General features: G+C 52.9%; 2 long non-coding RNA genes across 3 annotated transcripts in view; one reads left to right on the top strand and one right to left on the bottom strand.

Moving 5' to 3' along the window:
- Positions 1 to 22,773, bottom strand: part of LOC309437035 — a 168,123-nt gene that overhangs the window by 31,800 nt on the left and 113,550 nt on the right. The window lies entirely within an intron of this gene.
- LOC309437031 lies at positions 7,614 to 9,207 on the top strand. 2 transcript variants are annotated; one of them, XR_014183467.1, is made up of 4 exons: positions 7,614 to 7,880; positions 7,991 to 8,073; positions 8,217 to 8,328; positions 8,530 to 9,207. It is a non-coding gene; the product is annotated as an uncharacterized lncRNA (long non-coding RNA). The 2 variants fall into 2 exon arrangements; XR_014183468.1 differs by lacking the exons at positions 7,614 to 7,880; positions 7,991 to 8,073 and having other exon boundaries at positions 8,159 to 8,328.

Here is a 22,773-nt window from a genome sequence, read left to right as displayed (position 1 = left end):
GCTCGCACCTGCAAGGTCATTCTCCACATTCTCTGCCAACACTATCTCCCTGTGCGCTCCAAGGACACCATTCCACCCAAGAATGCCATTCCCCCCAAGAACTTCTTCATCCCTCTCCTCCCCCGTGCGCTGGGCGCCATCTTGGGGCGCATATGGCGGGGGTCTCGTCCCAACTCCCTCAGACTCTGTTTTCTCAGCAGCACGCCTGGCTTCCTCGACTAAACCACCCCAAAAAGATTTAACTCGCTCCTGCGTCTCATTTTCGCCTTCTCGCTGATCTTTGAGCTCAGCCGGATCGTCATCATCCGGAGAGTGCGAAGTCTGCATGGTCGCCCCGGGGGGGTCGCCCTCTCGCAGACCTTTAGGTTTAGCAGGATTGTCACTATCTGGGGACTGCGGGGTCTGCGTAGCCGCCCCGACCCCCAAAGGTGGGGTGGCCAACAAACAAGCCTGTGCTGCCTTCCAGGTTTCCTGCGCTTGTCTAGCCTTCTGCAGAGCTTTTACAACTTTCCCCCACGACTTAAGGTTTTTCCCACTACCCGAGGACATCATTTCGTCGGCAAGCTCTTTAGTGCACTTGTCCCACACCTCCGGGTGGAGAATTTCCACCGGCTGTTCAATAACCCCGATTTGCAAGAGCCTCGCAACTGCGAGACTAAAATCTTTAGACTTGCAATCAATACCCCATTGTTTATGTAACTGAGATACGACCTTCACGAGGGCTTCCATCCTCCTCACGGGTCCGGGAGCGTCCTCCCCGCCAGACTGGTCCTATCGCTCCGGCCGCTGTTCACCCGAATCCAGGCGATGTTCCCGGGTTTCGGCACCACTTGTTGCCTCTCAGTAGGCAGTGACGACCTGGTTCAGGAGCAGCACGGCGACCACATCCCAGGTCGCTCGGTCCATCAGCACGCAGACACCAATGTGGTGGACGGCAAATGGTGTTTATTAACAGATATCACAGTGTTATATACCTTAGGTTTACAACGTCACGTCCGTCTGCTTGCCTCACATACTGCTACCTACCTAGGGAGGGGCTACTATCTTTCCGTACAGCGCGAGATCTTCCGGCCGCCAGACCCTAACTACCTACACTCAGCTCATGGATGGAAATCCTTTTGAGCTGGATAGCAGTGGAGAGGCCAAGGGAATTTCTTCTGTGCTTGGAACAGCCACTGGTGTCCCACCAGGCACAGGAAGGAGTCTTGCCCCCAAGGTCCATCAGCTCAAAGGCATTTGGGCACTCTCGGAAGTCCGGGAGATGGCTCCAGCTCGAGGGAGGATAGGATAGGACAGGATAGGGCTTGGGCAGGTCCTGGGAGGCGTGAGCAGCCTGTGGGACAAGGAGCCAGGTCTGGCTCCCATGCTCAGGGAACAGCCGATCGCCAGCACTGGGGTCAGGAAGGAATTTTTTCCCCCAGGGCAGATTGGCCCTGGTCCCCGGGGGTTTTTTGCATAGAACAGCTCATAGAACAGCTCATAGAACAACTCACCTAAACCAACCTTAAACAACCTAGACCAGTCTGCCTTAAAAAACTTCAATCAGCCACCAACAACCTAAGCAGAACCTTAAACAATCTACAACAAATTACCTAAACCAACCTAAACCAAACAAAAGAAACCAACCTAAACACCCTAAAACAAACCTACCCAAACCAAATGATCTAAAAAATCCTACCTAAAACAAGCTAAAACTACATAAACCGGCATTTCTCAGCCAACCCTAAGCAACATGTAACCAAACAAGCTAAACAAACCGAAACCAACCAATCTTAACCTAAAACAACCATTAAACAATCTCAAACTACTTCAAAACAATCTGATAAAGGACAAAACTACCTAAAACAACCCATCTAAACCAACCTCAAAAATATGAAACCTAATGACATAACCTGACCAAAATGACCTAAAGCAAACAACCCAAAGCTAAATAGAACCACTGAAACCAGCCTACAATCACCAGGCTAAAAACCCATCTAAATCAACTCAACTTCAACAACGAAGGTAAAACACCCTAAAAAACCTCAACAACCAAACTCCAACCACCAGCCACCCTACCCCATGCAGTGTCTCACCTGGATGTGTCTGCAGTCTTGGAAGCTTGACTACCCCAGGTTCTCCTACTAATGGACCCTGAGCTTGTTTGCAGGTTCTCAAGCACAGCGCAGCTACCGTATCCCCTTGACCTAGCAATGGTTCGCCTCTAGCGGGGAAGGTCGTCCTCTTTGAGCAAGGCAGGGAAACACGGGGAGCAGGGAAGGAGGAAGGGGACATCTGCTGAGACAGCAGAAACAGCCCAATCGAGCCTGGTGATGAGTGGGGGGACACGTGTCCCAGCGAGATTGCAGTCACATCCAAATCATCCAGACACAACCTAAAACCAACAAAGATCTGCAGCTGTTGCTCTTTCCTTAAGACAAAAGGCCAATGAGTCCGTTCCACCAGAGGCAAACCAAACCTAAGCACTGACAGGACTGCAGAGCAAAATGGTCCCGCAATGGGGCCTCGTGGCCCTGGGGCCGCCATGCCGGCCACCGCAGCGTCCGTTGGGGACCACCACGAGCCTCTGTGATGGCAGTTGGAGCACAACTGTGCCAGCAGAGCCATCGCTCCGACAGAAGACCCCCAGACGACAGCGCGGATCAACTGGAAGAAGCAAGAGGAGGCTCAGGGACCCCCCGGGATGGCTCCGCCGCCCAAACAACGGCGGCTGCCTGTCCGGAGCAGCAACACCGCCCACAGGCAGGAGGAGCCAATGGAGGTTGACCCACCCCGGGAAGAGGCGGAGCCCATGGAGGTGGATCCGCCTCGGCAGGAGGAGGAGGCGATGGAGGTGGATCCGCCTCAGGCGGGGCTGCAGGGGCCCTCCAGCAGCACGGCCGGACTGCCTGCGGCGCCGTGGTGCCCGAAGCGCCGCAGGACGGCCGGGGGCTCTCCCAGAGCCCCCAAACAGGCGCCTGGCCGCAAGCGGCGCCGCCCCCGCAGCCGCCACTAGCCCCCTCCGGGGATGGGCCGGACCAGCAGCCGCTCTGGAGCCACAGGTGAGCCCGGCTTCCCAGCCCGCACCCCCGGCCCTCATGCCGGGGCATCTCCTCTGCCCTGGGGCCTGGGGAAGAGGCGAGGAGACTCGCTGCCATCTTCTGCTCGGCAGCCCCAGAGCGCCGGGGGACACCTTAGGAGCCACCAGACACCGGGGGACAGCGCCACCGACCCGAGGACAGCGCTGGAGGCCTTTGGGCACTCTCCCAAGGCCGGGAGATGGCTCCAGCTCAAGGTAGGATAGGGTAGTGTAGGATAGGGTAGGATAGGGGAGGACTCGGGCAGGTCCTGGGAGGCGTGCGCAGCCTGTGGGACAAGGAGCCAGGTCTGGCTCACATGCTCAGGGAACAGCCGATCGCCAGCACTGGGGTCAGGAAGGAACTTTCCCCCGGGGCAGATTGGCCCTGGTCCCCGGGGGTTTTTTGCCTTCCTCTGCAGCACTGAGCACGGCCCCTTGCCACGGCTTCTTGGGGCCATTTGGGCTGGGTGCCTGCTGCTCCACGAGGCGGCCCTAAACTTAGCTAGAACAGCGTACCCAAAGCAGCGTAGAACCTAACGAACGCTAAAGAAGTGCAACCAACTAACCAGCCTTCAAGAAGCGAAAATAAAATTAAAATAAACACTTGTATCCCTTGTGTTTTGTGTCCTTGAAAGTGTTTTGGAGACGGGAGGGGGAGGCGGGGAGAGGCGGGAGGGGGGAGAAGGGCACGGCTGCCCTGAACCCATCACCCCCTAGAGATGAAGTCCAAGGGAGAAACTACTCAGCTGGCAAATATTCAAAACCACGTTTTGCTCACAGATCTTACAGCAAGTTTTCCCTCAGCAAACAAAAGATTAAACAGCAACAACAAGCAGAAATAATACTCACAAGTCTGAACCATCTTCTACGGGATTTTCCCGTACCGGCCGACACCGCCGGACCCGGCGGGCACACCCGCTGCCCCCGCTCCAGCTGCCCGCCAAGCGGCGGCGCCGGCCGCGCCACCCACGCGTGCCCACAAGCGGCCTCGCCGTCCCCGCCCGCCCGCCGGGCACAAGACGGACCCCAGCGCAGCCCCGCCCGGGCACCGGGACAGCGCGGAAGCGTCGCGGCGCCGGTTACCGAGCGGCAGCAGCTGCAGCAGCAGCTGAGAGGGGCTGCTGCTCGCCTTGGCCGCCATGCTGGACACAGACCCGACCAATCGCTACCGCCTCCCGCAAAGACCGACCCAGCAGCCCCGACGAGCGGATGGCAGAGCCGTCGCTCCTCGGCCCCGCCCCGTGTTCGGGCAAAGGCGGGAACGAGCGGGAGTCGCGCGGTTTGGCTGCTCCCGAGAGAGAGTTGGAGGGAAAACTCTTCCCGCCCCTGTCCCTTCTTCTCCAGCCGGGCAGCCTCCTGGAGCTGCCGCCGCTACAACCGCTGCCGACAGCCCGGTGGCCCCGCTGTGCCAGCCCACCCTTCCATGGGGCTTTTTCCTTGTGCGTGGAGTGTCCGGTGGAGACTTTTCAGTGCTGTGTGTCACAGCTGTTTTATGTGCTGATTTTTTCCCCCCCCTATTTTCTCATTAATTCACAAGAGGGTTGTTGCAAGAAGGATTTCTGGAAACGCTTGAACATCCATAGAATTGGCTTGGAGCCAAAAAAGCACTGTCTCTTCAAACACGTTTTGCATTCTTAACACTACAGCACTAAAGAAATATCAGAATCCTTTAGCATAGTAGAATTCTGCAACACAACTCCCAGGTTTGTCGTGCTGGTAAAACATATTGTCAAAAGATCTGCAGCTGTTGCTCTTTCCTTAAGACAAAAGGCCAACGAGTCAGTTCCACCAGAGGCAAACCAAATCCAAGCACTGACAGGACTGCAGAGCAAAATGGCCCCGCAATGGGGCCTCATGGCCCTGGGGGCCGCCATGCCGGCCACCGCAGCGTCTGCTGGGGACGCCACGAGCCTCCGTTATGGCGGTTGGAGCCCAGCTGTGCCAGCTGTGCCATCGCTGTGAGAGAAGAGGCCGCAGACGACAGCGCCGGATCAATTCGAAGAAGCAAGAGGAGGCTCAGGGACCCCCTGGGATGGCTCCGCCACCCAAAACACAGCACCTGCCTGTCGGGAGCAGTGATGGCTCCCGGTCAGCAGTCATAGGTTGGTCTCAGTAATTGCTGCGAGATTTAATCCCACACAGGAGCAACAGTATATGCTTGTGCCTTGTCAGGAACAGGGCAGGTGGAGGGGAAAGATGCTCTTCTTTTAACTTCAAGTCATCACCTCTGCTATCTGCAGCAATAATAGACCCTAACATTAAAAAAAAAAAAAATCCTCATTATGCATCTGTTATTACAACTGACAAGAATTGTATCAGATCTAGTGTACGATTGTATCCGCTGAGACTGTGGTTTCAGTAGAAGTAAGCTGGGAATCTAGAAGCTGCAGGAAAATTTGGCTTCCTTGCCATAGTTCAGTGTCAGTGGTGGGTTCCATTGGCTGTGATGGGAGATTCTTCACCAGTCTAGAAGTACTTTGAACACAAGGAGAAATTATGTCAGGCTGCTCTTTATGAGGAGGATGGGAATCCATCATTCAAGACAGGCCAGGCCAGGCCAGGTCAGGCCATCATCAGCAGGATAAGAAGTCCTTACAATAGGGAGTTGTGGTATGAAAACTCAAACCCTCCCAAAGCTGGTTGAGGCAGGTGCTGACAGAAAAATGGCAATGGGGACGGAGCCAGTTTGCCCCCAACAAACCCCACACTGACCAACCACCATGGCAAGTCCAGCAGTAGCTCTCGCTCATCCTGGTGCTCCTGCCCTCCGGTTAACCCCCACAACTGGCTCTACCCACCACTATCTCACCCCATCACCCCTCTTTGCTTCCTCCAACAGAGAGCTTCCCTCTACGTCTGCACATGGCATCGACCTTCAGCACCCCCGTGATGGCACCACCGGTCACTGCATGTGTGCTGCCCTCTGTCCCCGGGCTGGTGGTGTCCTCCCAGCCTGCCCAGGTCCACACCATCACCTACCAGCTGGCACAGGCCAGTGGCTGGCAGGGGGTGCCAGGGGCCCTGGGACAGATGCTGCAGCTCCCCCAAGGGGTGCAGGTCCCCCAGGAGGTGCAGCTCCTCAATGGAGTGCAGCTCCCACAAGGGGTGCAGGTCTCCCATGGCATGCAGCTTCACCCAGGGGTACAGCTCCCCGCAGGAGTGCAGCTCCTCAACAAGGAGTGCAGCTTCAACAAGGGCTGCAGCTCCCCCACGGGGTGCAGTTCCCCAATGGGGTGCAGCCAGTGCAGCTCCCCCACGGGATGCAGATCCCTCAAGGGGTGCTGCTCCCCCAAGGGGTGCAGCTCTCACATGGGGTGCAGCTCCCCCACAGGGTGCAGCTCCCCTCTGTTCCTGCTCCTTGTCCCCCATCCTACACCTGGGGACAGCAGGTGATTATGGGGACACTGGTCCCAAACCAGCCCATGGGGCTGGAGCCATCGGCCGTGGTCCAGGGGCAGCCCCTGTACCCCATGGGCTCCTGCCAGCTGCCCGGCCCTGCCCGGCCCGGCCCCCCACCACGCTGTGGCCGCGCAGCTCAGCAGGTGCAGGGCCTCCCTGTGCCCCACACCCTGCCCAGCAGCGCCCAGGAGCCAGTGGAGGCCTCCAACAAGGACAGGGTGGCCATCAAGGACAGCGTCCCTGCTGCCAGCCCCCACCACTCCCCCATGGCTCCGTCTGCCAGCACAGCCACCATGGAGCCTACAGGTGAGTTCTGGGGGAAGGCAGAGCCCGTGGGTGGGTGGCCAAGCTGAGGAAAGCTGCATCACCCCGGGGCTGGCTTGGCTCTGTTTGCTTTTTCAGCTCCAGTGCCCACGCCAGCAGCTTTGGAGAGGTCGGTGGATCAGCCTGAGCAGGAGCCAAAAAAGGCCTCGGTGAAGGTGGCTGAGCAGGCCGAGGACACCACCATCAACAACCTGCTCTCCTGGCTCGACACCTTGGAGCGCAAGGATGCTGTCCCTGATGTCCCCGACAGCCCCGGCTTGACCACCTTCCTCAGCGAGCTTCCCGACCTCTCAGAGTACGTGCCAGAGGGCGGCTGCGCAGAGCAGCGAGTGGTGGCAGTGGGGCAGGGGGACAGTGAGGACACCATCCCTGATGTTCCTGACACCCCCAACTTGACCACCTGCCTCAACAACTCCCCGATCTCTCCAAGTACAGGACAGAGGCACCTTGTCTTGTGTGCTGCTGGGCCAAGAAGTGACACAAACACCATGTAAACATGGGCAGTGATGGCTCCCGGTCAGCAGTCACAGGTTGGCCTCAGTAATTGCTCTCAGATTTAATCCCACACAGGAGCAACAGTATATGCTTGTGCCTTGTCAACTTTATGGGGGCCGCCACGAGCCCCTGTGATGGCAGTTGGAGCACAACTGTGCCAGCCGCGACATCGCTACGAGTGAAGACCCCCAGACGACAGCGCGGATCAACTGGAAGAAGCGAGAGGAGGCTCAGGGACCCCCCGGGATCGCTCCACCGCCCAAACAACGGCGGCTGCCTGTCCGGAGCAGCAACACCGCCCACAGGCAGGAGGAGCCCATGGAGGTTGACCCACCCCGGGAAGAGGCGGAGCCCATGGAGGTGGATCCGCCTCGGCAGGAGGAGGAGGCGATGGAGGTGGATCCGCCTCAGGCGGGGCTGCAGGGGCCCTCCAGCAGCACGGCCGGACTGCCTGCGGCGCCGTGGTGCCCGAAGCGCCGCAGGACGGCCGGGGGCTCTCCCAGAGCCCCCAAACAGGCGCCTGGCCGCAAGCGGCGCCGCCCCCGCAGCCGCCACTAGCCCCCTCCGGGGATGGGCCGGACCAGCAGCCGCTCTGGAGCCACAGGTGAGCCCGGCTTCCCAGCCCGCACCCCCGGCCCTCATGCCGGGGCATCTCCTCTGCCCTGGGGCCTGGGGAAGAGGCGAGGAGACTCGCTGCCATCTTCTGCTCGGCAGCCCCAGAGCGCCGGGGGACACCTTAGGAGCCACCAGACAGCGGGGGACAGCGCTGGAGCTGGAGCTTGCCTTCAAGGGAAAAGGTTTTCACATTGCACAAATAATTCACATTTTTTCTTTCTCTCTCCTTCTCCCTGTAGACGTGTATACAGAGTATAGAGTTAATAGAAATATGGGCATATAGAAAATAAAAACTAGATGTGTGTGTGTGTGTGTGTGTGCACAGAAGCCCACTGGAGACCGCTAGAGACTGTCAGGGACCGGAAGGACACTGTGGGATCTGCACCTTGCCTTAAAAAAATGAAAACTTTGGAGACTTGGAGACAAAACCTTACGAGGTATGCTTTTTATTCAGAGCCTGGTCTTTTGGAACCCTTCTCTTACTCCTCTGATTGGGTGAGATGCAAGGGTCTCATTTACTTATGTGTTCTCTGCTCCTCCTCTCCCTCCCCTCTTGCTGTTTTCCTCCATCATCTCTGTTGTGTCTTCTTGTTGCATGCAGTAATTCTCATCTCTGGCATTTTGTTTTTTCTTCCCAGGTTTGGTCAGGAATTCTTGACAGGACTGTTGGAAGGATTTTTCGAAGCGTTCTTGCCCCCATGGTCCATTAGGTCAGAGGCATTTGGGCACTCTCCCAAGTCCGGGAGATGGTTCCAGCTTAAGATAGGATAGGCTAGGGCTTGGGCAGGTCCTGGGAGGCGTGAGCAGCCTGTGGGACAAGGAGCCAGGTCTGGCTCACATGCTCAGGGAACAGCCGATCGCCAGCACTGGGGTCAGGAAGGAATTTTCCCCCGGGGCAGATTGGCCCTGGTCCCCGGGGGTTTTTTGCCTTCCTCTGCAGCATGGAGCATGACCACTTTGCAGAGCTCCTCTGGGCCCTTTTGGCTCAGTTCCTGCCTGCTGCTCAAGCACCAGGAAGATGGCCTCTCGTGCCCTGCAGCTGGGGGGAGGAAGGCTTTTTTTTTTTCCCCCAGGTGGGACAGCAAGCGTCTCCGGGGGTTTTTTGCCTTCCTCTGCAGCGTTGAGCATGGCCCCTTGCCACGGCTTCTTTGGGCCATTTGGGCTGGGTGCCTGCTGCTCCATGAGGTGGCCCTAAACTTAGCTAGAACAGCCTACCCAAACCAGCATAGAACAACTAACCTAAACCAACCTTAAACACCTGCAACCAACTAACCAACCTTCAAGAACCTAAAATAAAATAGAAAGAAACACGTGTATCCCTTGTGCTTTGTGTCCTTGAAGGTTTTTTAGAGAAGAGAAAGAGAAGAGGAGGCTGGAGGGGGGGGGGAAGGGAAGGGGGAGAGGGGAGAATGGGGGGGGGGGTGGGGAGAGAGAGAGAATTCTGCTTTGTTATGCCTGGAGTTCTGCATGACAATCCCTGACAGAGCCCTGAGGGCTCCATACCTGAAAAATATTGCACTATTGCCTACTCCCCATCACATACCTATATCAATAGCTGCACGGGAAGGGCTGATTTGCAAACTGTACCTCAGCCAACATTTTGCTGTGCAAGCCCCAGTCAGAGGACATGGGTGGGAAGGTCCCAGTGTTAAACAGCCCAAGAGAGAAAACCCGCTGAGTCCCCAAACCCATGGGGGTCAAAACATCCACTGAGGCGGGAGCTGCGTAAGGAAGAGAAAGTCCAAACACAGTGAGTCATTGCCCCAAGTGCCAGCCAGAAGGCACCTTCGTGTCATTGAACGGGACATGGTCACAGGCAGTAGCACTACTGGAAGTAAGGGTGGACTGGCAACAAATCCAGACTGTATTTTGGCAAAAAAGGGACACGGTTAGGTTGATTACTCCCCTCTCTTGAACATGAATCCTACTTATTGCTGGTTTTCTAATCCTAACAGTTAACATATCCCCACATTGGATGGTTTTTAATGGGAATAAATATTATCATTCTGAAACAGATGAGAAATCCGGGGCAGACAAGAAGGCTTTGAGCAAGGTCATGTAGGAAATCAGCAATAATGAAGGGACAGTACGTGGGTAGCTGATGCCTAAACCCTATCTTCTGCATTTCTCTGCCTTCTTAGTATAATGGTGGTCTGTAGGCTCAGAAGAAGGATCACGCATAAGAAGGAATGTGGGGTTTGTTGTTTGCAGGTACTCCTTAACGAATTGTGCTGGTTTGACTGAAAGTGAATTCATTTTCTTCATGGACTTAGAAACCTTTCTTTTTCACGGCTCACACAGTCATTATTTGGAATGAGTTTGAGAACAAGAGAGAACACCCCAGCACAGAACTAATGTTTTTAATTGCTCTGGTCTGAGAGCCAAGGACATTCTGACTGCTCTGCCCACAGGTGTGACGTATCGAGGAAGGGGGCAGAGATGGGACAGAGCTGGACTGACATCCAGGCTGATCAATAAAAGATTTTAATCCCATTAGCACAATGCTAATTATTTAAGGAGGGAGGGGATCTTTCTCACTCTTTCAGGCACTTTCTCTTGTATGCATAGTTTTTTTTCTTCACTCTTTTTTTGTCAGAGCCGGGGGAGGTTTTGCTGCGGGATGTTTCGTTTGGCCCTTTGCCGTTTTGCAGAGGCCTCTGGGCTTTTCTGCCTTTTTCCTTTTTTATCTCTTTGGGATCAACTGTGGGGACCAGGTGCCACCAGCTACTCGGTGTGGACAGAGTTTGTGAGAATATCACAGGGGAACAGATGCAGCCAGGAGAACATTTCCTCTAATGACTGCTCTGAACTACACAGGCAGGCACAGGCAGCTCCCAGTGCAATTGAATACACACAGCACCACTTGGTGGTGAAAGCAGAATCACCACAACGTCCATGGGCTCCTCTTGCCTGTGGGAGCTGCTGCTGCTCCCGACAGGCAGCTGCCAGTTTTCTGGCAGTGGAGCCACCTTCAGAGGTTCCCTGAACCTCCTCTTCCTTCTTGCACTCGATGCGGCGCTGTCTTCTCCGGACTTTTCTCTCCGAGCGTGATCCGACAGTGTCGCAGCCGGCAGAGCTGTGCTCCAACTGCCATAACGGAGGCTGCTGGCGCCCCCAACGGACGCTGCGGTGGCCGGCATGGCGGCCCACAAGGCCACGAAGGCCCCATTGCGGGGCCATTTTGCTCTGCAATCCTGTCAATACTTAGATTTGGATTGCCTCTGATGTAACTAACTAATTTGCCCTTTGTATTAAGGAAAGACCAAAAGCTGCAGATCTTTTGACAATGTATTTTACCAACACCACAAACCTGGTAGCTATATTGCAGAATTATACTATGCTAAGGGATTTTGATATTAATATTTTTGATTATTGTTTTCCTTGAGCAGGCAATGGATGAAAAAGCTGCTTCCATTTAAAAAACATCTGTTGCTTCAACATTACGGATGCATCAGCAAACATGAAAGACAACATTTAACATCTCCAAGAATTTTGCATCAAACAGAGCAATCTCTTGATGATGCCTGCATGAATGGCTCACTGAATTCCTTGACAAAATGAATGCAACACCTGATTTAAAACATCATTGTAAAGATATGTTGATTCCTTTTCCTACATGTGTTTATTCTGTATCTCTATCAATTGCTCTGCATTGCACCTCACAAGCACAGGTGAACATCTCCAGCTTTGCTGGCCCCAGCAGAAGCGGTTTCTTGAGTGAGGGGGATGGAATAGATGGGAATGGCGCGAGAATGGCGAGGAGGAACATTGTAAGTACACTCCAGCGACTGTAGCTGGGGTGTAGAAAAGCACATGAACCACGAGTAGAACCTCCGTGTTTGTTGTTTGCAGGTACTCCTTAACGAATTGTGCTGGTTTGACTGAAAGTGAATTCATTTTCTTCATGGACTTAGAAACCTTTCTTTTTCATGGCTCACACAGTCATTATTTGGACTTAGTTTGAGAACAAGAGAGAACACCCCAGCACAGAACTAATGTTTTTAATTGCTCTGGTCTGAGAGCCAAGGGCATTCTGACTGCTCTGCCCACAGGTGTGACTTATCGAGGAAGGGGGGCAGAGATGGGACAGAGCTTGACTGATATCCAGGCTGATCAATAAAAGAATTTAATCCCATTAGCACAATGCTAATTATTTAAGGAGGGAGGGGATCTTTCTCACTCTTTCAGGCGCTTTCTCTTGTATGCATAGTTTTTTTTCTTCACTCTTTTTTTGTCAGAGCCGGGGGAGGTTTTGGTGCGGGATGTTTCGTTTGGCCCTTTGCCGTTTTGCAGAGGCCTCTGGGCTTTTCTGCCTTTTTCCTTTTTTATCTCTTTGGGATCAACTGTGGGGACCAGGTGCCCCTTCCTGGGACCGGCTACTTGGTGTGGACAGAGTTTGTGAGAATATCACAGGGGAACAGATGCAGCCAGAAGAACATTTCCTCTAATGACTGCTCTGAACTACACAGGCAGGCACAGGCAGCTCCCAGTGCAATTGAATACACACAGCACCACTTGGTGGTGAAAGCAGAATCACCACAACGTCCATGGGCTCCTCTTGCCTGTGGGAGCTGCTGCTGCTCCCGACAGGCAGCTGCCAGTTTTCTGGGCAGCGGAGCCACCTTCAGAGGTTCCCTGAACCTCCTCTTCCTTCTTGCACTCGATGTGGCGCTGTCTTCTCCGGACTTTTCTCTCCGAGCGTGATCCGACAGTGTCGCAGCTGGCAGAGCTGTGCTCCAACTGCCATAACGGAGGCTGCTGGCGTCCCCAACGGACGCTGCGGTGGCCGGCATGGCGGCCCACAAGGCCACGAAGGCCCCATTGCGGGGCCATTTTGCTCTGCAGTCCTGTCAATACTTGGATTTGATTTGCCTCTGATGTAACTAACTCATTTGCCTTTTGTATTAAGGAAAGACCAAGAGCTGCAGATCTTTTGACAATATATGTTACCAACACCACAAACCTGGTAGCTATATTGCAGAATTATACTATGCTAAGGGATTTTGATATTAATATTTTTGATTATTGTTTTCCTTGAGTAGGTAATGGATGAAAAAGCTGCTTCCATTTAAAAAACATCTGTTGCTTCAACATTACGGATGCATCAGCAAACATGAAAGACAACATTTAACATCTCCAAGAATTTTGCATCAAACAGAGCAATCTCTTGATGATGCCTGCATGAATGGCTCATTGAATTCCTTGACAAAATGAATGCAACACCTGATTTAAAACATCATTGTAAAGATATGTTGATTCCTTTTCCTATATGTGTTTATTCTGTATCTCTATCAATTGCTCTGCATTGCACCTCACAAGCACAGGTGAACATCTCCAGCTTTGCTGGCCCCAGCAGAAGCGGTTTCTTGAGTGAGGGGGATGGAATAGATGGGAATGGCGCGAGAATGGCGAGGAGGAACATTGTAAGTACACTCCAGCGACTGTAGCTGGGGTGTAGAAAAGCACATGAACCACGAGTAGAACCTCCGTGTTTGTTGTTTGCAGGTACTCCTTAACGAATTGTGCTGGTTTGACTGAAAGTGAATTCATTTTCTTCATGGACTTAGAAACCTTTCTTTTTCACGGCTCACACAGTCATTATTTGGACTTAGTTTGAGAACAAGAGAGAACACCCCAGCACAGAACTAATGTTTTTAATTGCTCTGGTCTGAGAGCCAAGGGCATTCTGACTGCTCTGCCCACAGGTGTGACTTATCGAGGAAGGGGGGCAGAGATGGGACAGAGCTTGACTGATATCCAGGCTGATCAATAAAAGAATTTAATCCCATTAGCACAATGCTAATTATTTAAGGAGGGAGGGGATCTCTGTCACTCTCTCGGGAGCTTTCTGTTGCACACATAGCTTTTTTTTTCTTCACTCTTTTTTTGTCAGAGCCGGGGGAGTTTTTGGTGCGGGATGTTTCGTTTGGCCCTTTGCCGTTTTGCAGAGGCCTCTGGGCTTTTCAGCCTTTTTCTTTTTTCATCTCCTTGGGATCAACTGTGGGGACCAGGTGCCCCTTCCTGGGACCGGCTACTCGGTGCGGACAGAGTTTGTGAGAATATCACAGGGGAACAGATGCAGCCAGGAGAACATTTCCTCTAATGACTGCTCTGAACTACACAGGCAGGCACAGGCAGCTCCCAGTGCAATTGAATACACACAGCACCACTTGGTGGTGAAAGCAGAATCACCACAACGTCCATGGGCTCCTCTTGCCTGTGGGAGCTGCTGCTGCTCCCGACAGGCAGCTGCCTGTTTTCTGGGCAGCGGAGCCACCTTCAGAGGTTCCCTGAACCTCCTCTTCCTTCTTGCACTCGATGCGGCGCTGTCTTCTCTGGACTCTTCTCTCCGAGCGTGATCCGACAGTGTCGCAGCTGGCAGAGCTGTGCTCCAACTGCCATAACGGAGGCTGCTGGCGTCCCCAACGGACGCTGCGGTGCCAATCCTGCCACTGTCTCAAGCTGGGTGCCTGCACAGAGGTCCAACCCGTGCATAGAAAACCATCGACTTTTATATCTCTACAGACCATTCATACCATGATTCAGTCCAATAGCAATATTTCACTTTGGGGTCTTCTTGCTTCTCATTGTATCTTTTTCACTGATCTCATATATGCCTTTGCTTTGTTCAGCTGCACATATTGTTTATGGTCCATAGCCTTGTAGGTGCTGTTTTGTCTGAATAAATCCTTTTCTTGTCAGCCAAGTGCAAAACAGGCCTCATCTTGGAAGTGTGCAGTGTAGTTTGTACTTGCTTTTGGTAAATATGAGCAGACCCCTACGGCTTAAGATTTCAGCAAATCCAGTTTACTAACTAACATGAAGCAGAAAGTATATTAAAATCCCACAACTTTCTACTTCTAGATGATTCATATATTTAATATGCATTTACTTCAGCTAAATGATTAATATGAAACTTAAATTGGGCTCATCCACTGACCTGTGAGTAGTTTAACCATCGCCGTACAGCCAGCTTATTTAGCAGAGAGAGCTCAGAATAGGCTCACTCAGGCTGTCATATTTGTAGAATAAAGCGGTTGACTCGTAGTCAAATTGCATGCAGTGGGAAAGGTCTGCATGAGACTCTTGAGCCCACAACTCAATATTCAGTGTGCCGTTCTGCTTCCCTGTGGGTTTCCCAAAAGGAGTTCTTGGCCTGGCTACAGCTCAGGCCTTTCCCTCCTCTGGAGCCTGGACCAAACTGCTGCTGGTATTTCTGGGGGGTTCAAGTGCCTCCACCACAAAGACAGGGACTGGAGGAGCAAAGCCCCTTCCACAGTAGGTGAGGATGGAGCTCATGACCACTTGAGGACCTGGAATGTACATAAATCTAGGGGGCCTGATGAGATGTACCCAGGGTCCGAGGGAATTGACTGATGGGGTTGCCAAACCATTCTCCATGATATCGGACAAGTCCTGGCAGTCAGGTGAAGTCCCTGGTGACTGGAAAAAGGGAAATGTGGCACCCAGTTTTAAAAAGGGTAGAAAGGAGGACCTGGAGAACGACTGAGCTGTCAGCCTCCCCTCTGTGCCTGGGAGGATCATGGAACAGATTCTCCTAGAAACTGTCCTAAGGCACATGAGGGACAGGGAGATGATTTGAGACAGCCAGCACAGCTTCACCAAGGGCATGTCCTGCCTGACCAACCTAGTGGCCTTCTACGATGGAGTAACCATTCCAGAAGTCAAATCGTACCCTGGGCTGCATCAAAAGGACTTGGCCAGCAGGTAGAGGGAGGGGATTCTGCTGTTCTGTTCCACTCTGGTGAGACCCCACCTGGAGTCCTGCATCCAGCTCTGGAGCCCTTTGCACAGGAGAGACATGGACCTGTTGGAGAGGGGCCAGAGGAGGCCACAAAAATGACCAGAGGGCAGGAACAGCTCTGCTGTGAGGACAAGCTGAGAGAGTTGGGGTTCTTCAGCGTAAGAAGAAAAGGTTCCAGGGAGACCTTGTTGCGGCTTTTCCTTAAATATGAAGGGCCTATAATAAAGATGAGGACAAACTTTATAGCAGGACCAGCATGGACAGGGCTCTGAGCAACCTGATCTCGTTGAAGATGTCCCTGCTCATTGCAGGGGTGTTGGACTAGATGAGGTTTGTAGGTCCTTTCCAACCCAAACTCTTCCTTTATTCTATGATTCTAGAATTCTATGACAGCTCGGAAAGATAACTGCTTCCAGGGTAGACAAGAGAAGAAATAAAATTCTTTATGTGAGCTAACATCTGCACTTCTCAAAGCCTTCCACATATTTAATTAGAAGGAAAAAATTGCTTGCGTAGAACAAATGGACAATTTTCCAAGTTGTGCATGATTCAAGTGTATTAGTTGTATGGAAAGGAAAGGACAAAAAAGGGGAAGAAAAAAAGAAAATCTGTTTCATGGGAGTGTGAAGGAACAGGAGGAAGCAAGGCTCTCACTCAAGGTGCATATCCACAGCTGTGGAAAAGCTTCAAGAAAACTCTGTAAGTTAGAGGCGTGATCGCCACTCTCCACTCTACTTCCTCATCTCCTCGGGTGCCAATATCCCTTCAGCCCTGCGGGACATCCCCAGCTCCAGATAAGCTAGGTGACACAACAGCACAGATGACGTCACCCAGGCTCCCAATGCCTGCGTGATGTCATGGTGCATTTCCGTGACAACCCGATGCTCTCTCCCCAAGGCCATCTGGCAGCTGACGGTCGACCTATTCTTGCCGGATTTCTGAGCGCTCTCCACGCTCGGCGACAGCGATTTTCTGTGACGCTCTCTGACTGCCATCAGCAGCAGTAGACAACGAGGCTATCCTCATCGTCGTCTTCATCCTCATCCTCATCCTCATCCTCATCCTCATCCTCATCCTCATCCTCATCCTCATCCTCATCCTCATCCTCATCCCCTTTGAGTGCTGTGGCTAAGACAGGTGACGTACCATCATTGGTCCTGGGGTAGGTTTCAGAGCCTCCTTGCCATAGTTCAGTGTCAGTGGTGGGTTCCATTGGCTGTGATGGGAGATTCTTCACCAGTCTAGAAGTACTTTGAACACAAGGAGAAATTATGTCAGGCTGCTCTTTATGAGGAGGATGGGAATCCATCATTCAAGACAGGCCAGGCCAGGCCAGGTCAGGCCATCATCAGCAGGATAAGAAGTCCTTACAATAGGGAGTTGTGGTATGAAAACTCAAACCCTCCCAAACCTGGTTGAGGCAGGTGCTGACAGAAAAATGGCAATGGGGACGGAGCCAGTTTGCCCCCAACAAACCCCACACTGACCAACCACCATGGCAAGTCCAGCAGTAGCACTCGCTCATCCTGGTGCTCCTGCCCTCCGGTTAACCCCCACAACTGGCTCTACCCACCACTATCTCACCCCATCACCCCTCTTTGCTTCCTCCAACAGAGAGCTTCCCTCTACGTCTGCACACGGCATCGACCTTCAGCACCGCCGTGATGGCACCACTGGTCACTGCATGTGTGCTGCCCTCTGTCCCCGGGCTGGTGGTGTCCTCCCAGCCTGCCCAGGTCCACGCCATTACCTACCAGCTGGCACAGGCCAGTGGCTGGCAGGGGGTGCCAGGGGCCCTGGGACAGATGCTGCAGCTCCCCCAAGGGGTGCAGGTCCCCCAGGAGGTGCAGCTCCTCAATGGAGTGCAGCTCCCACAAGGGGTGCAGGTCTCCCATGGCATGCAGCTTCACCCAGGGGTACAGCTCCCTGCAGAAGTGCAGCTCCTCAATGGGGTGCAGCTTCAACAAGGGCTGCAGCTCCCCAATGGGATGCAGATCCCTCAAGGGGTGCTGCTCCCCCAAGGGGTGCAGCTCTCACGTGGGGTGCAGCTCCCCCACAGGGTGCAGCTCCCCTCTGTTCCTGCCCCTTGTCCCCCATCCTACACCTGGGGACAGCAGGTGATTATGGGGACACTGGTCTCAAACCAGCCCATGGGGCTGGAGCCATCGGCCGTGGTCCAGCGGCAGCCCCTGTACCCCACAGGCTCCTACCAGCTGCCTGTCCCTGCCTGCCCTGGCCCCCCACCACGCCGTGGCCGCGCAGCTCAGCGGGTGCAGGGCCCCCCTGTGCCCCACACCCTGCCCAGCAGCGCCCAGGAGCCAGTGGAGGCCTCCAACAAGGATGGGGTGGCCATCGAGGACAGCGTCCCTGCTGCCAGCCCCCACCAGTTCCCCATGGCTCCGTCTGCCAGCACAGCCACCATGGAGCCTACAGGTGAGTCCTGGGGGAAGGCAGAGCCCGTGGGTGGGTGGCCAAGCTGAGGAAAGCTGCATCACCCCGGGGCTGGCTTGGCTCTGTTTGCTTTTTCAGCTCCAGTGCCCACGCCAGCAGCTTTGGAGAGGTCGGTGGATCAGCCCTAGCAGGAGCCAAAAAAGGCCTCGGTGAAGGTGGCTGAGCAGGCCGAGGACACCACCATCAACAACCTGCTTGCCTGGCTCGACACCTTGGAGTGCGAGGACACTGTCCCTGATGTCCCCGACAGCCCCAGCTTGACCACCTTCCTCAGCGAGCTTCCTGACCTCTCAGAGTATGTGCCAGAGGGTGGCTGCGCAGAGAAGCGAGTGGTGGCAGTGGGGCAGGGGGACAGCGAGGACACCATCCCTGATGTTCCTGACACCCCCAACTTGATCACCTGCCTCAACAACTCCCCGATCTCTCCGAGTACAGGGCAGAGGGCACCAGCCCCACAGAGCCAGTGGCGGTGGCCGGGCTGGAGGACAGCGAGGTCATGGGTGACAGCCCCAATTCTACCACCTTCCTTAGCCAGCTCCCTGACCTCTCTGAGTACATGGCAGAGGGTGGCTGCCCCAAGGACTGAGTGGTGGATGTGGGTCTGGGAAACAGCAAGGACACCATCCCTGACATTCTTGATTTCCCCAACAGCCTCAAGAAGCTCCATGACTTCTCAGACTATGTGGCAGAGAGCACCTGTCCCCAGGACCAAGGACTGGTGGCATGTCTAGAGGACAGCAGGGACACCAGTCTAACCACCAATGGCCCCTGCACAACTGCGGAGGTCCTCAGTGAGCTCCCCAACCTCTCCAAGTATGTCGTAGAGGGCAGCTGTCCCAAGGAGATGGGGGAGGGAGTGGGGTGGGATAGTGAGGACATTCTCCTTGCTGTCCCTGATGTCCCCAGCTGGACCACCTCTCTCAACAATTTCCCCACCTCTTGGAGTACAGGGCAGAGGGCGGCTGCCAGAAGGAGCAAGTGGCAGCAAAGATTGTCCTGGATGGGGAGAACATCTTCGCTGATGTCCTCGATGGCCTGGTCAGCACCACCTCCTTCAGTGAAGTCCCCGACTTCTTGGAATATGGGATGGATGATGACTACCATGAAGCCCGCATGGCAGCGGCAATGCTGGAGGACACTGACACCATCTGGGGGATGCGAGACAGCCCCCTGATGGATCCTCAGGGGCAGATGGGCACTGGGGTGATGGATCTCCCCATCTGGCCTCCAATGAGTCCCCTGGAGACTTGGAAGCCAAGCTCTCCAGAGAGTTCAGAGCAGACTGCAGAGGACACTCCTGTGGCTGGTCCCTGGAAGGATCCTCTGAAGGACCGTCTGCACAGTTCTCTGCTCAGCCCCCTGCAGATCCCACTGCTGAGTCCCCTGGACAGCCCCCCACGTGCCCCCCAGTGCCCTCCATCCCACATGGACCAGCACCAGGAGGAGATGCAGCTGAGGCAGCTCGGGGTGGATCTGACCAGATGGGGAGAGGCAGGCAGCACCAAGGCCAAGCGCCCAGCACCAGCCAGCACCCCCAACCTGCATGAGACCTCTCCTGAGGACAACAGCCCCCCTAAGAAAAGAAGAACATGATGGCTCAACCCTGGAAAACCTGGTGGGCAAGGGAGCTGCCAGCCAGGGCTGGCACGACACCAGGCAGCAGTGGGCAGCAGGCAGGAACCAGCAAGTGGGGAGCTTCCCACAGAAACAACGTGGCCTTTAAGAGGCTGAGAACACGGGATGCTGGGGGGTGGCAAATGCCCTGTGCACAGCAGGGAGGAGACAGGTTTAACCTGACCACAGCTGTGATCAGACCACCTAAAAGGAATAGACACAGTTGCAGTTTTGCCTCATTCATTTATAATAATAAAGATAAACATTTGTGCCAGAGGTATTTGCAGAGAAACACTGGAGAACATGAACTTTGGTGGAACCTCACAGATGTCAAAACAAAGGAGTCAAATACATGTTTGGTTCCACTTAAATATGAGAAGAAACTTCTTCACAGTGAAGATCACAGAGCACTGGAACAGGCTGCCCAGGGAAGTTGTGCTCTGGAGACATTCAAAACCCGCCTGGACATGTTCCTGTATATCCTATGTAGGTGTTCCTGCTCTGGCAGGGGGATTGAACTAGATGATATTTTGAGGTCTGTTCCAATCCCTGACATTCTGTGATTCTCTGATCAGGAGGATTTGAAAGGATTGAATTTTCTTACTTCAGATTAGTTTATTTATGAACGAGTTAGACATACCACTGCTTCTTTTAACACAATATTGGTAATAAGAGACAAGTACCAAAACCAGAGCAACTATTTTCTCATCCTCAGAGAGATTCATAACATGCCATTCCTCTGTAAGCCACATGTTCATATACAGTGCACATCCTTCCGAGAACACCTCGTTGCAGGCCAGGTGCACTTCACACTTGCTAGGGAATTCAGAGGTAAGTTTCACTGGCCTGTATTGAAAAACAAGCAATTCGGTCAGCCGTGGGGTTCACACAGGCCAAATTCCTGTGGCTTTCAATCCTTGCCTTCCTATTCAAGGTGTCTCTTTCCTCTCCTCCCATCGCAGTGATGCCACTCTGACCTTTGTGCCAGGGGACACCTGCGTCTCCTGTGGTGCCACCGTGCCCCACACGGTGTAGTAGTAGTAGTAGTAGTATGGCAAGAAAAAAGGGGTTTTATTACTGTAGCACCTAGAAATCAAGTGGTGGGACTTCTCATATTTAGCTCTGAACATATTATCTGAGGCAGCCCTTGCCTCTAATTATTTATTGTAGGAACAAAAACCAGAAAATGGTTGGTACACCTTGAAAATGGAGGAACACAGCTGTGGAGTCTTAATGTGCTTTCAAAGCGTTATTTTTTAGGGTCACAATAACCTCTTCATAATGCAGCAAAACCAAACCCAAACCGTGCTCTGTGAGATGCTGCAGGCATTTTGGCCAGCTGCAGCAAACCTGACTTCTGGAGCAGGGAAGTGAGATTTGTCAGGAGGTGGCACATCCTTCATCATCCCTGAAAATCCATTCAAACTCAGTTATATTGTGAACAACAAAGATCTAGTGACTTGTTTGAGTCCTAATCTCTCATTATTGCTACCACTAGCCCCAGTCTCAGTGCAGTTTTGGGTCCAACCTCCTTTCCTTCCCCCCACCAAATGACTACAGCCCCATGGACCTGCTGGGTTTTCCAGCCTAAGCCTTTCATAAGATCACAGAATAGTTTGGGTTGGAAGGAATCTTCAAAGGTCACCTAGTCCATCCCCCTGCGATTAGCAGGGACATCTTCAACTAGATCAGGCTGATCAGAGCACTGACCAGCCTGGCCTTGAATGTAACCAGGGACAGGGCATGTATCACCTCTCTTCCTAATGTCTACCCTGAATCTCCCCTCTTTTACTTTAGAACTACTACTCCTTGCCATGTCACAACAGACCCTGCTAAAAAGTCTGTCCCCATCTTTATTATAGGCCCCTTTTAGGTGCAGAAAGGCCACAGTAAGGTTGAACACCCCAACTCTCTACGACTGTCCACATAGGAAACCTCTGATCCAGCCCTCTGATCATTTTTGTGATCAAAAGTTTAGCATCAACTGATTAGACTCAATATACCACACTCATCAAGTGCAATCTTAATTTTCAGCTGTAAAGTCAATTCTGTTGGTGTCCAGCAGCAGTTTAACAGATACATGCTCTGCATTAAAAATACATATATTTTCATATGTCCATATGTCCAGGGTTTGAGCACACTGCAGCAAATTCTGCCTTGAATTATACTCAACTGACTGCAACAGAATTTCCTAGGATTAGGCAAAACTAGAGCCACCTCTCCTGCAGAGCCTGTTTCCTTCTCATCCCTCGTTCATTGATTTTGCTCTCATTTGGCCCCATTCTTAAAGCCTTTGGCAGGTTGTTACACAAATTACTTGGAAACGACTTGTATTTACTGATCCTCATTCACTGTATAAATTACACAGTGCAGTCATGTGAGATGAAGGGAAGGATTTTGCTAATATATTTTTTACATACTAATTAACAAGTTCTAAAGATACAGGCACCTTTACCAGTCCTGTGCTTCCAAAACATGTTAGAACTTGGACAGAGCAAAACAGTGCTGTTTGCTGTCTATATTGAAATCCCAACCTAAAATTGAAAACTCTTGATTTCAAATGCAAAGGTGCTACAGTGCAGGTAAAACCCAAATGCAAATCCACAGTGAGGTGCTGTAACTGCACCACTGAAGAGCAACAATGCACAGCAGAGGGCTGAGTTGCCCCCTCTCTGCAGACATTGTATGCTGCTGCTCTTTGTATTTTTCCAAGCAGACACTGAGCATCCAGACTCCCTACCAGCAACGGCTGCAAAGAATCAGCTTTTGTTCCTTACCAAATTTACAGATTTCCAATCATTACATTCAAATTTGTTATTTCACTCAAGAAATCATGGTGCACTTGGGAGGGGGGGAGTCAGGGAAGAAAATCTTTCCATATCCTCTGGGGAAAGTCTTTCCATATCACTTTAAGGCAGAAAATTATTTTGTATACTGACAACAGCAAGAAGCACTCAACCTTCCGCCCAGTACAGAAAAATTGTAAATACTTCATGGCAACCACTCAAAACCAGGAATATCACTGAGTATCTTGTACAGCAGCACTATGGAG

Source organism: Streptopelia decaocto (assembly GCF_964273445.1).
Source record: "Streptopelia decaocto genome assembly, chromosome: 2".
NCBI lineage: Eukaryota > Metazoa > Chordata > Aves > Columbiformes > Columbidae > Streptopelia > Streptopelia decaocto.
Note: the sequence above shows the minus strand (reverse complement) of the source record. Positions and strands in the feature narration are given on the sequence as shown.